Here is a 19,230-nt window from a genome sequence, read left to right as displayed (position 1 = left end):
GAAACCATACCGAATATCATAAATAATATAAACAGATAAACTAAAAACGAGTAGAAATACAATAACGGGTAAGATCCCTTATACAACTTCGCCTAGTACGGTTATTCACTCGCTTTTGTGATACTACACCAGCAGTTACACATTATTTTCATACAAGAGTGTACTTTTCATGAAATCCCGCATAAAGCAGGGTGTTCGAAGTATCACATGGCTTGGCAAACTTGCGAAAAATTTTGTTGTTTTTCAGTTTTCCTCACAAAAACATTAGAAATTAGACTTTCTCTTGATTGCTTTTCATAATAACTCGTGTATATGTTACTGTCTAAAAAGTAGATCTATATAATCCAAACTTCCTACTTTGTTATATTTGTTGTTGTTCTTTTACTTTAGTATTAAGAATTTAATCTTTTTTTGGACGGCTCATTAGTAATAAGAAATCTTACATGGAATGGGGTCCAAAAAGTATAGCCATGTGGTTTAAATTTGATGTAGAGCTCGAACTACCATTGTCTTATGAATTGCAGTTCTGCGTAACTGGCGTTACGTTCTCCTTATTTGATAATCTATATCTACGTTGGTTTATTACAATCGATTGCTTTCAGTGTTACATCCGTTTTTCTTGTCATGCTTCACTTTTCGAATACCGTTCCGATACAAAAAGCTACAAAGTTTGTTTTGATATCACACGGTTTCAAAAAATCAAATGTTTTTTTTTAAATTGAATTTTTCTTATATATTTTTTCCATTTTAATTTTTCTCTAATTAATTTTTGTACCCTACTCCAGTTGTAGCACAGGATCATATTAATTTTATACGAACGTAGGTGGTACCCAGAAGGACTTGAAATAGATGCGACTTTTGTTATTATGCCGATCGATTCAGAATCATTTTCTGAATCGCTTTAAACTTCTCCGTTTCCCTGCCAGGCTAATGTCTGTGCATGTATTCTTGTGTTCAACCTGCCGGGCGTAATTAATGATATATTTCGATCAAATTTGGTTTATGGGCGTGATTTGGCTCAGGAAACCTAAACTATTGGTCTTCGCCTAGTATGTTTTATTTTGAGAACTCATTGTAGAAGTAACTGTATTGTTGGTGTTGGGTATTTAATGTTCGACCGTGACTCACTATAGTGCGTTTATGTGTGAATATATTTTTAATATTTCCATTTCTACGCAATGTTAAATTTCATATATTAATACACTTTTTCCTTTATATGTATGTTTGAAACGAGTTTTACGCTATCGTAAAACTTAACACCTTAAAAGACTTGATTTCGACACAACACGGCGCAGATTGCCTTCATTTATATTCTGTCTAAACTTAAATTACATTATTCTATATTATATCTATAGTTTAAATAAATAAATAAAAAAAGTTTCGTATGACACGGCGGACGCCTGTATATGCGAATATTTCGAAAAAAAAAAAAAAAAAAAAAAAAAAATAGTTGAAAGTTAATTATATGCCATGTTGTGCGTGTGAATGATTTTCACTATTTAATTTTTTCTTTCGAAAAATTTTTCGAGAAATAATATGATCTTCGGTAAGGATTGTCCATTTTCGTTTGCTCCTTTGCATAAATCAAATAAAATCACAACTAAAAATGCATTTGAAAACTTTATTAACATATTTAGAGGAATCAATTAAAATCAAGCTTTGCAATATGCATAGTTTTTCATAAAACAATTTACTAAATTAAGAAGTTAGTTAATTAAGTTACGCTAAATAGTAATGAAAATATTCTGACATTTTATAATACGCAAACTTTTTCAAATAGAAATTTCTTTCATAAACATTACGGTGACCTCAATTAATATAGCTGCAGTTGACAATTTTTCAACTTTTTCTCTTTCTTCTACCTTTTTATTGTATGCTTTTTTTCTTCATAAAAAAAAAAAAAAACCAAAACTTTTTTATGGGTTGCTTGTCAAAATCGTAAACAATTGGCTGTCTGTGGCTCCACCTTACCCTGCATGTTTGCCGTTTTTGCCTATCGCATGTAAATTAATATAACGGTTTTAAACAACCTCAATTGTCATCATAGTGCCAGTACCCGTTAAACTCGAACGGGCAATAGTAACAACAGCTTTGTGGTTAGTTAGACAGATAATTTTCTTTACTTTTTTTTTTTTGTTGTTTCTTTTCTTTCAGCTGCCTTTAGAAAGAGCAACAATTTTGCAAAGCGTAAAAGCAAACCCTTGAAAGATGTGCTGGTGTGTAATTAGGTTTGTATGTGAAATTTTTTTCAAGTCCAAATTAAAAAGCAAAAATAAGCTTATATTCGACTAGGATAGCGTCTTTTGACAACCAGTACTTATTTGTTGCATTTATCGTAAGGCATATGTTAGAGTGTAATGCCCATAAATATTCTTCAAAGGGTGTGCATATAAGACAGAGGTAAGAGCAGCTTTTCATCTTTCAAAATACCTTTCCCAAAGGCGTTTTGCAGTTTTATATTTGTTTGTGTGTTTATAAAAAGGGTACCCAGTTCTTTTCGTGAAAATTTCATCGCTTTTCATTGATGTTTGGCTACGATTGAATAGAAACTAAAGCCATTATAAAAGTACGGAATGAATGACGCCGTTGCTTTAAAATCACACATGTACAAGCCACATTCATTTTCATACCCCACACCACTTGTAAAGATTAAAAAATCATAAGCAAATTAAGTTTGTGTGAGTATATGCAACACCTAGAAGGACTTGAGTTAACTCCACATCTTGTTATACTTTATAATTTAGATTAAAAATCACTTTCAGAACCGATCTAAGCTTATCTGCCTTTTTTCTTCTTTTCTTGTGACTAGTTTTCTTGTACTCAATCTGCAGGTCGCAATTTTTCAAATTCTTCGAAATATTTTCAGATTTGGTACACCGACAACTTTTGGCCTAGAGATGCACGCTATTGAAAATGGTTCGGGTTGGACCACTTTTCTGATCGTTTCCCATATCACACTTTATTTTGAAAAGTTCCTATGTGAATAACTGTATTAAGCCCAGTCGCGTAGAGTATACAATTCTGGGCCGTATCCTACTGTAATGTTTTCATTATATAACATGTTCTTGTTATGTGCATAGCTTTAGGACGAAAAATAATTGTAGTCAAGTCAATGGATAGGTTAGAATAATTATTACCGTTATAAATAAAATTTCAGTTGAACGACCGCCGACGTAGCGACCTGACAATAATGCGAGAAAATTGATGGACTCCTATTTGCAATCTATTTGTAATCGATATAAGCATATGTGTAGCAATCTGTAGTTTTCTCTTTGCATTTTTTAAGACCTTGAGAAACCGGCATCAAATCCAGCATCTTTAGGTATTTGGAGTCTCTTGGGTTTATTAAGAATGCAATGACGGTATTAATATCACAACAGATTTCAAAAGATAATATCTAGAATTCTTGCTTGGAAGTGCGATGAACTCATTACATTTTCTATTTGATTTGTACTTAAACTTGTATATAATGTCTTAAATATGAACAACAGCTCACATTGTGATTCTTTGATTTGTAGTCTGTTTCTTTATTTTCAATTTTTAGAATCTTTTTTATTTTACTTTTCGAATATGCATAAAGGCGTAAAATGGGTTAGCTGAAACAACTATAAACAACTATACTAAATGGAAACTGAGGCGAAATGTTTAAAGACGGTAACTATTAATTATATAAATATTTCTCGCTTTCAGAGAATTTTTTCATATTTCCGTTACTTAGATCAAAACAAATTTGCGTTTTTTTATACTAACACGAAATGAATTTTTTTATAAAAAAACAAATAAGTAAAAACTATACGAATATTCTTTTATTTAATTTACTACTAATAAACTTTAATATCACAACTCGAAAATGCTATCAAAAGTTTTAGTATTGTAAGTGAAATAATGCATTTCTTAACCTATTTCCCTTCCAGAGCTGCGTACAAAAACTGAGAGCACGTCGACCCACATTTCTATGTGTTTTATGAGCGTAAAGATATCAGCACTAAACCAAACAAGTAAGAAAATTATATTCGGTTATGATCGAATTTTTTATACCCATCGCCGACTAGACAAAAGGAAAAGAACTAAATTTTCATTTGGTTGGTGAATCTGATATTATTTATATATACAAATTTGTTTTGCGGATGTGTTGTATGCGTAACAAGCAAACAAACATAGAAAGCAAAGATATTCGCCGTTTTTCTGCATAGCCGCGTCGGCGTTTTGGACGTGTCCTTTGAGCGGCTTAGGTGATTTTCAAATTTTTTTTGCAAATTTGTACGCGTTATCTTCATTTTTGCGAACGAGAGAATTCTTACCATATATACTACACAATTGGGCAGTGCGACAGACGAACCGACGAACAGACAAACATACTCAGGTGCACTCCAAATTTGAAACGGCCAAGAATTTACATACTTTGCGGGGTTTTGAAGCTTACTTCTGCGTGTTGTAAAAGGAAAATTAAATTTCGATACAGTATAATATTGGATAGGCGTGGCAAATTTTTTCAATTTTTGTACAGATACTACAGCATCGATGATAGAATATAGTTCCAAATGTTTGTAGATTTACACGGGTAGGTTTTGTAGATCTTGCAGGTACAGTGTTTACATGTAATGAACGAAAAGCTGATTTTTTACTGCTTTTGAAAAGCAGAGGTATTCTCAATTTGCGTGGTACTGTAGGTATGTCCTCCGGCAAATTTGGGCGATTAGCGTTCAAGAACTTTCAATGTTCCTGCCAAACCTGAAGTCGATAGCTTCATTTTTTCGGCCAGCAGATTGTTTACAATAGACGTTACAGAGACGGACAGACGGACATGCTTAAATTAATTCAGAATTTGATGCTGATCAAGAATGTATATACTTTGTAAGGTCTCTGAAACTACTTTCGTGACATTACAAACGTTTTGACAAGCTGAATATACCTTCCATTCTTCGGTGATGTTTATAAAAATATAACAACCATTTGCTTTGCTTTTCTAAAAATTACATAGCACACAAGTATTTTTTTTTTTTTTTTTTTGTTTTGCTTTAATGATGAACAAAAGAAACCATCAGTATATTTATCTAAATATTTAGACAATTGATTCATTTTCAAATATGCTTTGGTTCTTTGATCATTTTTGTGCAACCACCTCTTCTTTAATAATATTATTTAGGATAAATTTTTGCTTGTTTTCAAAATAAATTATCATCATTTTCTAACCATTGCTTAAGCATTGCCAATAATTGCTTAAGTTAGTAAATTTCTGCGCGTAGCTGCATAAATTCTAAAATTTATAGTAAAAGTAAATTGTATTCTTATGAAACCTATAGCAATGAAAAATTTCTCTTTTTAACATTTAACTTTAAATGAATTTTATGCGATATAAAATATTTTTGGTATGACATACTTTCCGTACATTCTCGACTTCCTTCTTTGGCTTTGCGCGGATGTCAAATTAACAAATTAGCCATCATTTGCCAACATGAAAAGGTGACAGTAAAGACGCATGCATACGCATACCTCATGGAATTAATAATTATCGAATACTTAAACATGAGCTATAAAAGACATAAACAATATAACAGAACTCATCACCATTAACGAAGTTTAATAACCTAAAGAAACAATAGCATTAGCAAAATGATTAAAGCGTAATAAAAAATCCAAACATAACGTAATGGCCAAAAATATCATACATATGAAATAGTCTTTCGATCGTCAAAGAGAAATCTTCCACCTAATAACACTTATTTACGTAGGAAAGAAAATTTGTCCTCAAAAAATGATTTCGTCATGCTTTCTTCAAATAATTTTAAATTTGACGAATATTCAAGATAAGGCGCAATTAATTCTACTTCGTATTAAATTCTTCTCTAACCTAAAGCATTCTCTTTATATTATAATGTATTCAGCAGAATCTATCGCAATAGACCCGGCGGACTTCGAATGATTTTTTTGTATTTGTTCAACAAATGTTGTATTTTTACTATTATCAGGGAGGTCCTTATATTTTTTTCGATTCGTCACAGTCTCTATACTGCGAGCGTATGCTTTCAATTCATCAATGAATCTTATGTAAAAATGATTGAATGCAAAAAAGGCATTATATATTTCTAAATTTCGCTTTACTTTATTGCAAGTTCGAAAAAAAAAAACAAATGCGTTCTCTAGAAAATACAGCTTCATATATCACTTATGTGATCTCGACGATTTGTAAGCAATATAACCCTTTTAAGCGTTGAGTTTTTACCCCAAAACGCCATTTGCACGAAGCATTTCTATTCTCCCTTAAATTGAAAGAAAGTACTGCTGAAAGTCAGTTCAATCAATTGGTCTCGAAAAATAACCGGTATGGCAAACCCTACATAAAAGTATATGACAATATCTGGTTCCTATATTTTGACTATAATAAATTTGACAAGGAAAAACGGCTATTAAGACGATTCAAGAATGACGGATTGAAGATCTTACTTGATGGGGAAGCAATGTGTTTCATATTCAATGAGAAGAAAAAATATATTGAAAGCGGGAAACATTTAAAGAAAAGAAACATATCTCACGTTCAAATAGTTGCTCCGAAATTAATCATGTTGTGACTGATGATGAAATATGAATAGACATTGATAACTCAAATCAAATCAAGGTTGACCTACTCAAAATAGTAACGTCGAAATTATAAGTCTATGGGTTCATACGAAATATTTCATGGTTTGGATTTCCTGAGACTGTATTCCAATACGAACTTTTAAAAGGGAACATAACTATCGCTAATATTACTAACAACTTTCGATAGTTGGGCGCAGCATTGACATAAAGTTTTTAGGTTTTGATAAGTTTTGATCTTGAAGATCTTCCTCGCTTTGATTGTATGTCCTGCATTTATCTGATGATCATAAAATCGAGCAAAAACCTCAAAACTGACTAATCAATTATCATATCTACAAAAAGCGGCAAATATGTCGCGTTTGAAATTCACTCGATTTATTTGGAATAATTGTTTAAGTCGTGTCTCAAATGTCATTGTTAACTTGTCATCATGAAATCTTTTGAAACAACGTAAACTGTCCTAATATCTTCTCACATCTGCTAAAAGATGAAAAATATTTGTTTAAATAAATTGCATTCTTATTATTAAGTTATAATCCACTCATTGTGTGTTGAGGAAATTTTAATCGAAATTGCGTAACATTTTGTCTATTTCTCAAGAGAAACATCTATATCATGTCTACGTCACCAATATCTTTTGCTATGATGCCAATAAAAACATTTGTGCAATTTACGAGGCAATAAAGGACAAATCGAAATAGAGTAAATGTGCAGTTGGTTTTCTGCCAAAATGTTCATATATTTTCTAGGACATACTAACTAGTAAGACTTATGTCGTAAAAGGGATAAAATAAATGATTTCATAAAATATATACATAGAGTAAAGAAAATCAACCTAACTTTTTTAATGCCCGAAGTGCTTACTTAAAACTAGGGAACGCGCAAGTCCAGCATTACTTCCTCTCTTTTTCATTGAATCCCCTTAGTCGCGATACCCGCGAACCTCAGCCCTCAAAGTGCTTAACTAAATGTGGTGCATATGACAAACAAGTAAAGGAGAGACCGTTTGGCAGTCTTTAAAGGGCACATAATTCAAAATTGTCTGAATAAAACCTGAACCCCACTTCAACAAGCGTGAAAGGATTTTTTTGTAATAAAAAATTATATTAAACAAATTTCAACATAATTGTTTTTATAATAATTTCGTGACTTAGGATCCTTTATATTTCTCTTTTTGCTGATTAAGTGAAGCTGTACACAGATGATATTAAACTACTGTCTTTCTTTAACTTGGAACCACACTTCTACGTCTTTCAATCTGATTTGGAGAATTTTGTTAGTCTATACTCATATAATTTTACAACATTAAACCTACAAAGATGCAAGAAGGAAAGCATTTATTACTGAAGGTGTCATTGAATCGGAGAATGTAAATTCTTTCACCTAAACTGATTTAGAGAGTTATTCGAACAAAGACATTTTAATCTGCACACACGCCACAAATAAAGTTTGTCAGCACTAGGTTTCATTAAACGGCGACGTAGACAGCTCAGCGATCCGTATAAAAAGTTATACGTGAGTTTGACAAGATCACTCTGTCATATAGTCTGCCGCCTCCCTGTTGATTATAAAAGTTCAGAGACAATTTGTGCTTTTCGCTCTTAGGAATTTGGGGCCACTTAATACGGGTGTCGCGCCTAAACTAAGTTTTAATCTCCATGACACACTAATTAAGCTAAATATGTTCGCTATTATCAATTGCCAAGCTTTTGTTTCCTTACATCGGTTTACGCTTTCTATACCAGCAGTGCCTCTATGCGAGATGCACACATGCTTTCTCTGTTTTTTCTCTTACTTGTTAATTTATTTATGGGTTTTGTTGTTTACATTCTTTTTATATTTGTTGTATTTTATATAGCAATGTTAGGATAAGATTTATTGTTAAGAGTCTCCTTAATGAGGTTTTTATTTTATTGTAGCCAAATGTTACAAGTTAGGTTGTTCGGAAAGTCACATCGTTTTTTTGCCAACAGTTAATTTAATTACATTATTCACGTCCAAGTTGGCACTTAAGACATATTTTAATTATGTATTTTAAATAGTTAATATAGCAAGGCTTGCTTTTCGTTCCATTAGTTTTGATATTGACGATGGTCTACGTTCTAGAGGCCAATTGAAGCTCATGATGACAAAATAAAAGTATTAGGTGATGCAAACCGACAAAGAACAATTCGTAAGAGTGCTGTGAGATTAAAATTATCGAATTATATATATTTATCCATAATGAAAAATCGTCTTCAATTTTGAGCCCAAAAAAAAAAAAAAAAAACGAAATGACTTTCCGAACGACCTAAGAGAAATAAATAAATGCTAGAATAAAACTGGGTTTGTAGCTGTATACCAATGACTTTAAATAATCCGGCAAGAAGTAGTTCAAAGATGTTTCATCACAGCCCCTCACAGGCCGTTGGGTATCGGAATTGAAGGAAATTATGGCGTCATCAATTAATCGCTCGTCTTTCTCTGTGGTACATGATACTGCTTAGGTCAACGTCTCCCAGTTCATGCCATAAAAATCCGTTCGCATTCACTTATCGCTCTCCATTCACGGTAAAGAGATGAAAGCATCATAGTTGTCATTTTCAAAAAAGAAATATCGACAAAGCCAATCACTTTTACGAAACTGTGAAATGGTCGATTGGTTTCATATCAAAGGAAAATTAAAATTTTATTTTACTCATTCCATGATAAAATTATGAATTTTACAAAGCGAAAGTAATAATCATAGACATGCTTCGGTATAATGAATAAATATGACCACAGTGTCAAGGAAACACCTTATTGTAAACCATTAATTAAAAAATTCATAAAAACTCTCTGCAATTATTACTCTCATGTGTCATAATAACTAATCGAAGGTTCATCAAAACAAAAAAATAATAAAATAATAAAAGCCTAATTGATTGACAGCCGATTGGCTGGACAATGTAAATCGTGTGAAATTTTTAGGCTAATTGGACCTCCACTTAGAAGGAGAAAATGTTGTTTATGAAAAAAAATAAAAAACGTATTTATAACTTTAAACTGAATTATTCTCAGCATTTAATTTAGCATAAGTACCGCTGCAGTCAATGTTGAAGGCGTGTGAAAACCTGTTGTGCTTTGTATTCCATTTTCGCGCTTCTTAGGCACCACATACGTTTATAATTTATCAAAAAAGAAAAAAAAAATTTATATAATGACAGCAATGATGACACTGATAATGATGATTACGATGGTTAAAGGGATAGTGATGACAACAATAACAATAACAACATGTTAATGTTTGCTTGATGCTATTATTATCGCTTATTTCATATACGTGCATATTCAATTATATTACATAAAGTGCAAATTGTTTTATAATAAAAATGTATTTTTATTGAAGACTCAAATACGGTTTTTATCAATTTTAATAATGACAACTTGTACAAATATACATAATTATATTCATAAATGGCTCCACATGATAAATGCTTTGATTGATCACTTGGTTAAATTATCAGTAAACAAACCGCCGAATAAAGTTAATAAAAATTGTTATTATTATTAAAAAAGAAAAATATTTATTCAGTTAAATATTAAAAAAATCAATATAGTTTTTTAAAGAATTTTGTTATATATATTTAAGTTGAAATCTCTATAAATTTTTTTTTTGTAGAAAAAAACTCTCACTTGTATGCTTTTTACGAATGTTTTCACTTCCAACATTACGAGACATATATGGCAGTCAGAGTGTGTCACATCTCTTCATTTATAGTAAAATCTAAATTTCAAATTCCAGCTTAACTTTAATACGCAGCAACCGAAAGCATAAGCTTATCTTAAACTAATTGATATTCAACAGGTTTATGGTCTTGCTGCTGATGTTTTATTGGTGATGCTTACTAACTAAAAATTTAAACTTGTTAAAGGAAAGACCAACTATTTTAATCTGATATTTTAAATCTTAGATTAGCGAAAGTGTTTAATTAGTTGTTTATGTTTTTCTATGTCAGACAACTCAAATGGAAAATTCAATTTATTTGTCCTCCGTTTCGTAACACCCCTTAGTATTAAGTTAGTATCAGTTAATGTATAAATTTACTTGAATCCTTCACCCACTACTCCTCAAACTTAGTGCAGTCTTCTTATCATAATATTTATTAATCCAATATCGTAGATGACAACTTAGTCATGAATTTTTGAACAGAGTTTGAAAAATACTATGAGTAGAAATAATAAAGTAATATTTAACATTGTGACAGACGTATGCGTCAAATTTCATTAGTGTTCCAGCTTCGCTTTAATACGACGTGAAAGGTAGTTATTTCGATTTTTATAATGCGTATGGGGAAACGATCTCTGCCTATTAGTCAGTCGGTCATTATAACAGGAGATGAAGATTGGGTCTACGCATACAATCTGGAAACGCTCGATCAGTCGAGCGAATACCTTGCAAAAGATGGCTAAAAACCAAAAGCACTATTTTGTTCGATTATCGTGGTTTTGTGCGTTACGAATGACTTTCACCAAGCCATGCTGTTAACAAGAAATATTCTTCGAATTTGCGGATTATCTTGAAGAGGACGAAATAGATTTAGAATGACTAATAGATTTAAAAAAGCAACCAAAGATATTGGTCTTGCTTGCTTGGCTTGGCTTTGGCAAGCCAAGAGGTAATATTCGAAAATTCTATTCCAATAGACTTGATAAAGAAAAAGTTACTATTGACCATATCTAGAGATCTCTTTCCGGTATTTTACGTTTCAGATTTCCAAAATTTATTTTTATACGTTAAGAAAACCATATAGACATATATTTTTCATAGCATGTGCGGCATACTAGTGCTATCCGAAAAAGAAACCAAAAAAAACAACATTTAAGAAAGCTGCACGCTATTTGCTTTAGAAGTGCCCATGCATCACTACTCATATATATATATATATATATATAAATTACAGTTTTATAGCTTTAGAAGACAAATTAATAGAAAATTCCAAAATATATTGGAAAAACTAATATATTAGAGCCAAACTCATATATTAGAAATATATTCAACTTATGGTAAATTTTTTAATAATCGCCGATATCCTATATACTACGCGTAATTTATCTTGATCTGATTTAATTGGCTTTTTAGTTAAAACCGCACAGTTTTTAGCTCGAAGCTCAAGTCTATTGCAGCTTTGTGAAAAAAGGGATATGTCATTAACTTTTTTAATAAGCAGCGCCTTTAATAATTTTCGAAACTCAAGCGGATCGCTGTTGTAAGAAAAAATTTGAGGAGAAGATTTTCCAGGTAAAATTTTGAAATACAGTAATACTGTAAAAAAGGGGAGGGCAGACAGGCGAATATATCTCAAAAGATTCTTTGTATTTTTTTTCAAAATTATCTTAGTTTTTCTATTGTAAAGTAATGATGTGCTCGTCTACGTTAGTTTATCTACGAAATTAATGCTAGAACCTTAATCGATGCAGGATAATACGCTTTAGAGATGTTCTTCATGCTTGGAATGCTTAGAATTCTTTAGAGGGACATATAAATATCCAATCAAATTCCTACAGAATATCGCACATCTTTAGAGTTTTTAAACTCGAAATCTATGTACGACGTAAACATGAAAAAAAAAATTTGGTATAACACTAGAAATTTTTCAAATTTTCTACTGACAATCTTGTGACTTTTGCATGCGTTGTTAGCTTTAAATTTAGCAACCGGTTAATAACGAGCTATCGCTAATATTAAGTTCATTAAATCAACTATGTTTTATATAGGACTTTGACTTCAAAACTACGAAATACGTTGTTTTGCTTATGGTAAAAAGTTGAAGAACGTTTACAAAGTAACCAATCACCTTTTTGCATCTAAATTTTCCAGTTAATGAATATAACGCAAATAAACATTTAAAGCCAAAAATTAGAAATTTTTCAATGCAACTGTCAAACCCTATCTTTTAACTCTAGGATCGCAATGTTACAACGCAACGGGCAAAAGGAGGAAAAAAAATTCATATACTTTAGCATTCTATTAACGTTGAAACATTTAGAAAGCCGAGGTAAACGATAGAGAATAACAAATCAAAAATCATAGATTTATGAGTCATAAAATAAATAATTGAAAAGACCAGGAAACTTGTTCCTGTCAACACACACATCGAAAACTAAAGAAAAAACTAATTAAAAGGTTACAGTCAGGCAATGCCGATTGCTAAATATCTTACATCACTACGCCTGCTATAATTCAAAGTTAGGAACGTATTTTATAAAATTATAAATAAAAATTGTACGAAACTGTGTCTGAGTTTTTCTCAACCCTTTCACGTCAAAATTACCAATAATTGTTGTTTTATAAATGCTTAGCTTTCATGAAGCACCTTTCATAAGATTGGTATGGAAGATACTCCAAACATGGCAGGGTGAACTTACACATTGAACCTCCATTCGGAAATGGGGGATCAGTCCATTCAAATTTTCTGCTTACATTTAATATGTTGAAAACAATATTTTTCATTAATTTTTGTCGATATACATATATTACATAATGCGTTCCGATGAAATTAATTTCAATAGAAAAGCATGTCAACCATGTCAAAAAATGCCACCATAACAAACATCATAAACACAAAAATACGTGGGCAGACATCATACAAACAGATAGACAGACAGACAGACAGACATGTTCAAAGAAATTCAAAAGATGTTTTAATAAAATTAAAGAACGAGTTTGCTTCAACTCATATTGCGTGTCACATAGATTTGTGCACACTTGATATACCCTACAAATGGTGTAGAGTATAAGAAAGATATAAAAAACTGTTAGCTAGCTATTCTTTGTTAGGTTATAAGACATGATCATAGATAAGTAAAGAGAAGAAAGTACTTAAAAAATTTTTCTTAATTAAAAAAAAATTTTATCTATTTAGACTAAACTACGTAAATTCTAGTCTAACCAAGTAAGAAGATGCTAAAGCTAATTAAAATTGTTATTCTCTTAAAGGAATACTTAAACACATCAAAAGCCTGCGTATTTTCTAATTACAATACGCTCTACGGAAATGTTGAGAAGAGAGAGTTCTATATTTATATGCAACATTTTCATGCCCATAGCAGAAGAATGCTGATATAAATGTTTCCGATTAAATTTATTAAACACATAAATGCTTCAAATGCTAAATTCTTTTAAATATGTCAGTCCGTCCGTCAATCCTACTTTTGTTACTATAATTCCGGCTTTCAGAAAAGTTCAAAGGAACAAGTAAGAAAATTATATTCGATCATGTCTGAATCTTTTGTATTTATTACGCTTACCCTAAAAAAGGTGGCGCGGCTGATTTTTCTATTTTCAAAATAAAAGTTTTTGTCGTAGTGGCATGTGGACGTTATAGCCGTTTCCTTTCAAAAGTTTAGATTATTTCCGAATCGTTTTGCAAATTTTTTGGCAATGTCTTCCCTTTCGCAGACGCGAGAATGTCTACCACTGATACTACACAGTTGGATGGATAGACGAACAGACGGGTACATTTATAGGGATTCCAAATTTAAAACCGGCCAAGAATCTATTTACTTTATGGAGTTTTTAAGGTTTTTCTCTGAAAAAAAATCAAATTTCGATATACTATAGCGTCGGATTGGCGTGGCCCATAGAATATACATTTAAATTTTTGCAGATTTGTCTGCTGTTTTTTACAAGTAGTAATGAACATAAAATCAAATTTTTATTTCTTTTGGAAAACAAAGGTGTTTTCAACTTACGTGCTACTATAGGCATCTCCTTCAGCCGATTTAAGCCATTTTCAATACCAACCAACCAGCGCAAGAACTTCCACAGTTTCTGTCAACTTTCAAATTGGTAACTGCTTTTTTGTGGCCAGGAGGATGTTTACAACAGGCATTACACAGACACTCAACCGGACAGATTCATCGATTCAGAGTTGTATACTGATCAAGAATACATATCTACTTTGTTCTCTGAAATTTCCCTGCCAGTGCTTCACACGTTTTGACAAAATGATTATATCCCCCTTCCTGCAGAGATGGGTACAAAAAAGTTTACTGAAATCTGACGGCCTATTCACGATTTATTGTAATAGGCCCACAAACACATTAGTTAATAATAAATCATAAACAATCAATATACTAAATTTTTGTTTAATTTACATCGAACATATTAAAAGTGCTTATCATAGTCATTCGCCGCAAATTAAGCCATGTACACGATAAACATTTCTTTCTTTTTTTCACGCTTCTTCTTTAACAAATACTACAATTCTAAACATGAAAAAAAAACACACCACCGCTTATAATAATCTATGTAAGTGTGTTTCTGAAGCGTTATGCTTAACAGGACAGAACATAAGTGTAGGAAAACTTCAAAACAAAATGTATATAAATGTATATAAATTTTTGTAATTTTTTATTTAAATCGAGTTAAATATGCCGAACAAATAATGTTTTACTTATGCAAAAGCTTCAAAAGCTTTTGGTCAACGCATCATTGTATCTTACACCAGTTGTGATACAAGAATATATTAAGTCTGCGCAGATTTAACCAACACCGACAAAGACTTCAGGCAGATCTACCCTTTATTGTGTCAATCGATTCAATACCGCTTTTCGAAACCAATAAAGCTTGTCTCTTCGTCTGTCCGTCGTGTTTTCTCGTATTCAACCTCGCAATTATTAAGATATTTCAATGACATTTTTTGCACTAACGTATTTTGGGCCAATAAAAATTTCTGTCGGAAATGGTCCGGATCGGATCTCTCGTTCAATCACTTCCCATATAACGCCTTAATTTGAAAAGTCATTATATGAATAACTGTATTAAGCAAAGTGGTGTGAAATATATATGTGTTTACTGCTTTCGTTCGTTTTTCAACTGAAAAAATTGTTTATCTATTTTGAGAGTTTTACTGTTATATAAATAAATATTTTTTCTTTCATTCATATTTCAAAAAATATTTATTATATTTTTAACGAATATGATATTGGCTTTAAAAAAAAAAATTATATCAATTCGTCGACGGGCATATCTAACATTGTCGTTTTTAATTTAATTTTTTATTAATGTAATTTAATTTAATTTATAATATTGAAACATTGATGTAATGAGTATATAAATCTCTTACACTTCAGTAGATTAACATTGTTACATAATATATTATATGTAACACTTGAAAAGTATTTCAACAGCATGACCAGGCAGAAACGTTCAGGACGTACCACAACTTGCAACTTAAAGTGTGGATATAGAATAGTAAACTATCGAGTAATAATAGAATCAGTTTAAGGATGATTAAAACCACAAGCATAATTATTTCCTGTTTAAAACAAGAAATACTTACAATCGATTTTGTATTAGACTATTCCATAATATTGCAGCATCAACAAAGGCCAGCCTTAAAGATATTGAATATCTTTTCCTTTCCTTAGTTAATAATGCAATTTGCTTTTCCTATTTCAAGTGGCAACTTCAAATGTTTACTATTTACAGATTTTAGCTTAGAAGATGAAATTCTTCTTGCTCGCCCTACTTCAAGATGTCAAAGTAATATATTAATGAAAAAAACGTAGGCATACATACGTTCAAACGTTGCAAACGTTCTTTAGCCAACAAGACTAACAGTTTTTATTCAAATATAGTCTGAGTTACTAGGTGATTATGTCTGATCTAATTGATAATTTTAGTAACCGTCAAATAAATCGTAATAGTTTAATGGGCAGAATTCATCCTATCGCAGTGAATAAAATCATTCTGAATTTCATGTGCAGAGTAAAGAAACCTGGGGTAAAGGGATAGACAACTCTAGATTTTTTAAGAAATGACCTTTTTTTTACTTAGCAGATACTTTTGACCTTCGAGAATACGTGGAAAGAGCCTCATTACCTACAAAAAAATTTTTCTCCTTGAAATTGTGGGACTTTCTGTTAGCAAAATGTCTTGAATATAAGGACTAAAATTGTTGTGTGTAATTTTAATGACAGTATGATGCATGTTGGTACTCAGTCAAACAATTATTGCATTGCGGTCTTCGACAGATATAGTAAAACAGGAAAGTTGTAGGAATAGCCGAGCTTGAAAGGACAATTTGATAGTCAAACTTTAACGCAATGATCTTTTCTAGTAAAAATTTGAAACACAATTTTGAACCAAAACAATTTCATTTCTTTCATTCGAATTTTTTATCGTATTTTCAAAACAACGTTTTCTAGTGAACCGCGTACTATTCTTTCGATAAGTTAATTTTAATATTTTTTACTAACAAAGGAGTGGCATTGTTTTGCTCAAACAAGCGCCAATTATAGAGAAATCAATATTTTCTAAAACCCCTACGTATTTCACTAGATATAAGAATGTCGAATAAATGATTTTTTTCTAATTTAAATTTGAACAAGTTGTGCTGCTTGCCGCAGAGCCCCTTAAGTTGAAGTTGTCAACAGAAAATAGATGCGGTTTTGCCATTTTGAAATATTTTTTAAAAATAATTTTTTTTTTAATCATTGTAGATATCTTTAATGATCTCCTCAAATATTATTGTTTTGCTATTTTTCTTTGCGTCCAAGAAAAACTCTTCGTTTAAGCTGTTACTCTCTGCTGGGCTCGTTAATCTACATTCGGTATTTTGAAATTAATATTTACCTTGTTGTCCTTGTTATTACGGACAATCGTGTAAGCACAGCGCTGCAATGCTCACATCGAACTGTTCTAAAAAAGTCAATATAAAGAATGAATAGTGTAAAAAGCATACGTACTCGATAAACCTAAATAATAAAGAATAATAGAGAAAATAAATGTCAGAAAACTAATTCTACTACCGATTAGTTCTATTTTTTTCTTATTCTTTTGTTAAAATTTTTCATTTTTGTTTTTATGATCAGTTATGTCTAGAATTTATAGTTTACGCTTTATTGTCTCAACACAAATGCACATACAAATGCAGACGTACATGACTTTATGCGATGATGAACATTATGGTTTAACCATTAAAGTGTTTATGCTGCAGAGTATACGCATATATATATATATATATGTTACAGTCTACTACATAATAATGATTACTGAAGTGAACTAAATTGAACTGTTTGCGGCACAAAAGCGATGTTAGTTTCTGTTGATAAGTGCCACACTTTTAGCACATTAAAGAGTACATGCAACTGTCAATTGGCCGCATTGTGTTTATGCCTGAAGTCAACCATCACACATTATAATAGCACATCAAATAGCATACAACACATCACATATCACAACGACTTGATGGCTTATTATAAACATTGCATTCAACGAATTTTCAATGGGCAAATTCATTCAAACACATGCTTTTTAATATATATATATATATAATACATATACATCTTCACATATGCATTTATATTCATTTATGTATATGTGAAATCTTGCATATATCGTATATATGTGTACATATATATATATATAAATATACCAGCAAGTATACGTAATTATATTATACAGTAATGTAATGAAGTTCACACAGTGCATAGACACATTAAAACCCTTGTTCTTGTGACTATGACCTGGAAAAAAAATTGTAACAAATTTCTTTTTGTTTTACACAGAGAAAATTATCAACCCATCGCCCTTACTGCGTTTTTCCTTTTTCCGTTGATTTTAGTACAAAAAGAAGCTTTCTCATGCTTTACCTTAACTTTATTCAAATTATTGTAATTTACTATGACTTGATTTCTTTCTCTTTATATATAATTTTATATTAACTTTTTTTCTTTTAGCTTTAAATTGCTTTTAACTTTATTGTCTTTTTTGGTTTATAGTTTTTTATTTAATTCGCAGCATCGGAGAATGACAATAATTGAAGTTTGCGATTACGTTTGTAACGTAGAAAAACACACCATAACTTACGGTAAAGAAAGTTACGGTTACATAGGCTCAAAACGTACTAAATGTGTCTACAAAAAGTTTAAACAATTTTTAGAATTTGAAAATTTTTCCTCATTAATACCGACAATCACTCATAGGGAATCATTCAAGGTTGACCACAAAATGAAAATTTTGTAAATTGCTTGTCATTTACATACGCTAATGACTGTAAGAACAGTTTGCATAGGAGCCGGAAAGAAGTGACCGTATTCAAGGTCAATTTAGGCATAAATTCTTGATCACGACAAAATCTGTTTCAAACATATTGAGTAATTAATAAAAAATTACGCCTCTTATTAATTTTTTGTTTATTTTTTTTTTGTTTTTTGCAGTAGGGAAAGTCAAAGACTCGCCCAAAAACGAATTTTTCTATTTTGTTTTTTAACTATTTAACAAAGAAATTGCTAATGTGTTTCGTGCCCTACTCATTATTGTGTGTGCTTTCTATTCAAAATGTTTTAATTCGTAATTAGCTTGATTTCAAAAGACAGAGAAGTTTTTTCCGCTTTCTTTGCCATTTTTTAATCTTCTATCTTTTTGTTACTATGATGACTGTTTGTTATCGCATTAGCTTCTTAACTGAATCTGGCTACATGAAAACTGTTTTCGAATGTTTTGCTTGTGCTTTTTGTTTTTGTTTTTTTTTTTGTCTTCTTAATTTTGATCATGTAATTGCAAATAACTCATTACTTTTCCTTTCTTTTTTTTTTTTTTTTTTTTTTTTGTAACATACAGGAAATCGTTTTTCATTTATAAAAAAATATAAAATTATAAAACTTGCCACATTTTCATTTTTT

This window comes from Glossina fuscipes, unplaced genomic scaffold (assembly GCF_014805625.2).
Source record: "Glossina fuscipes isolate IAEA_lab_2018 unplaced genomic scaffold, Yale_Gfus_2 2, whole genome shotgun sequence".
Lineage (NCBI taxonomy): Eukaryota > Metazoa > Arthropoda > Insecta > Diptera > Glossinidae > Glossina > Glossina fuscipes.
Note: the sequence above shows the minus strand (reverse complement) of the source record.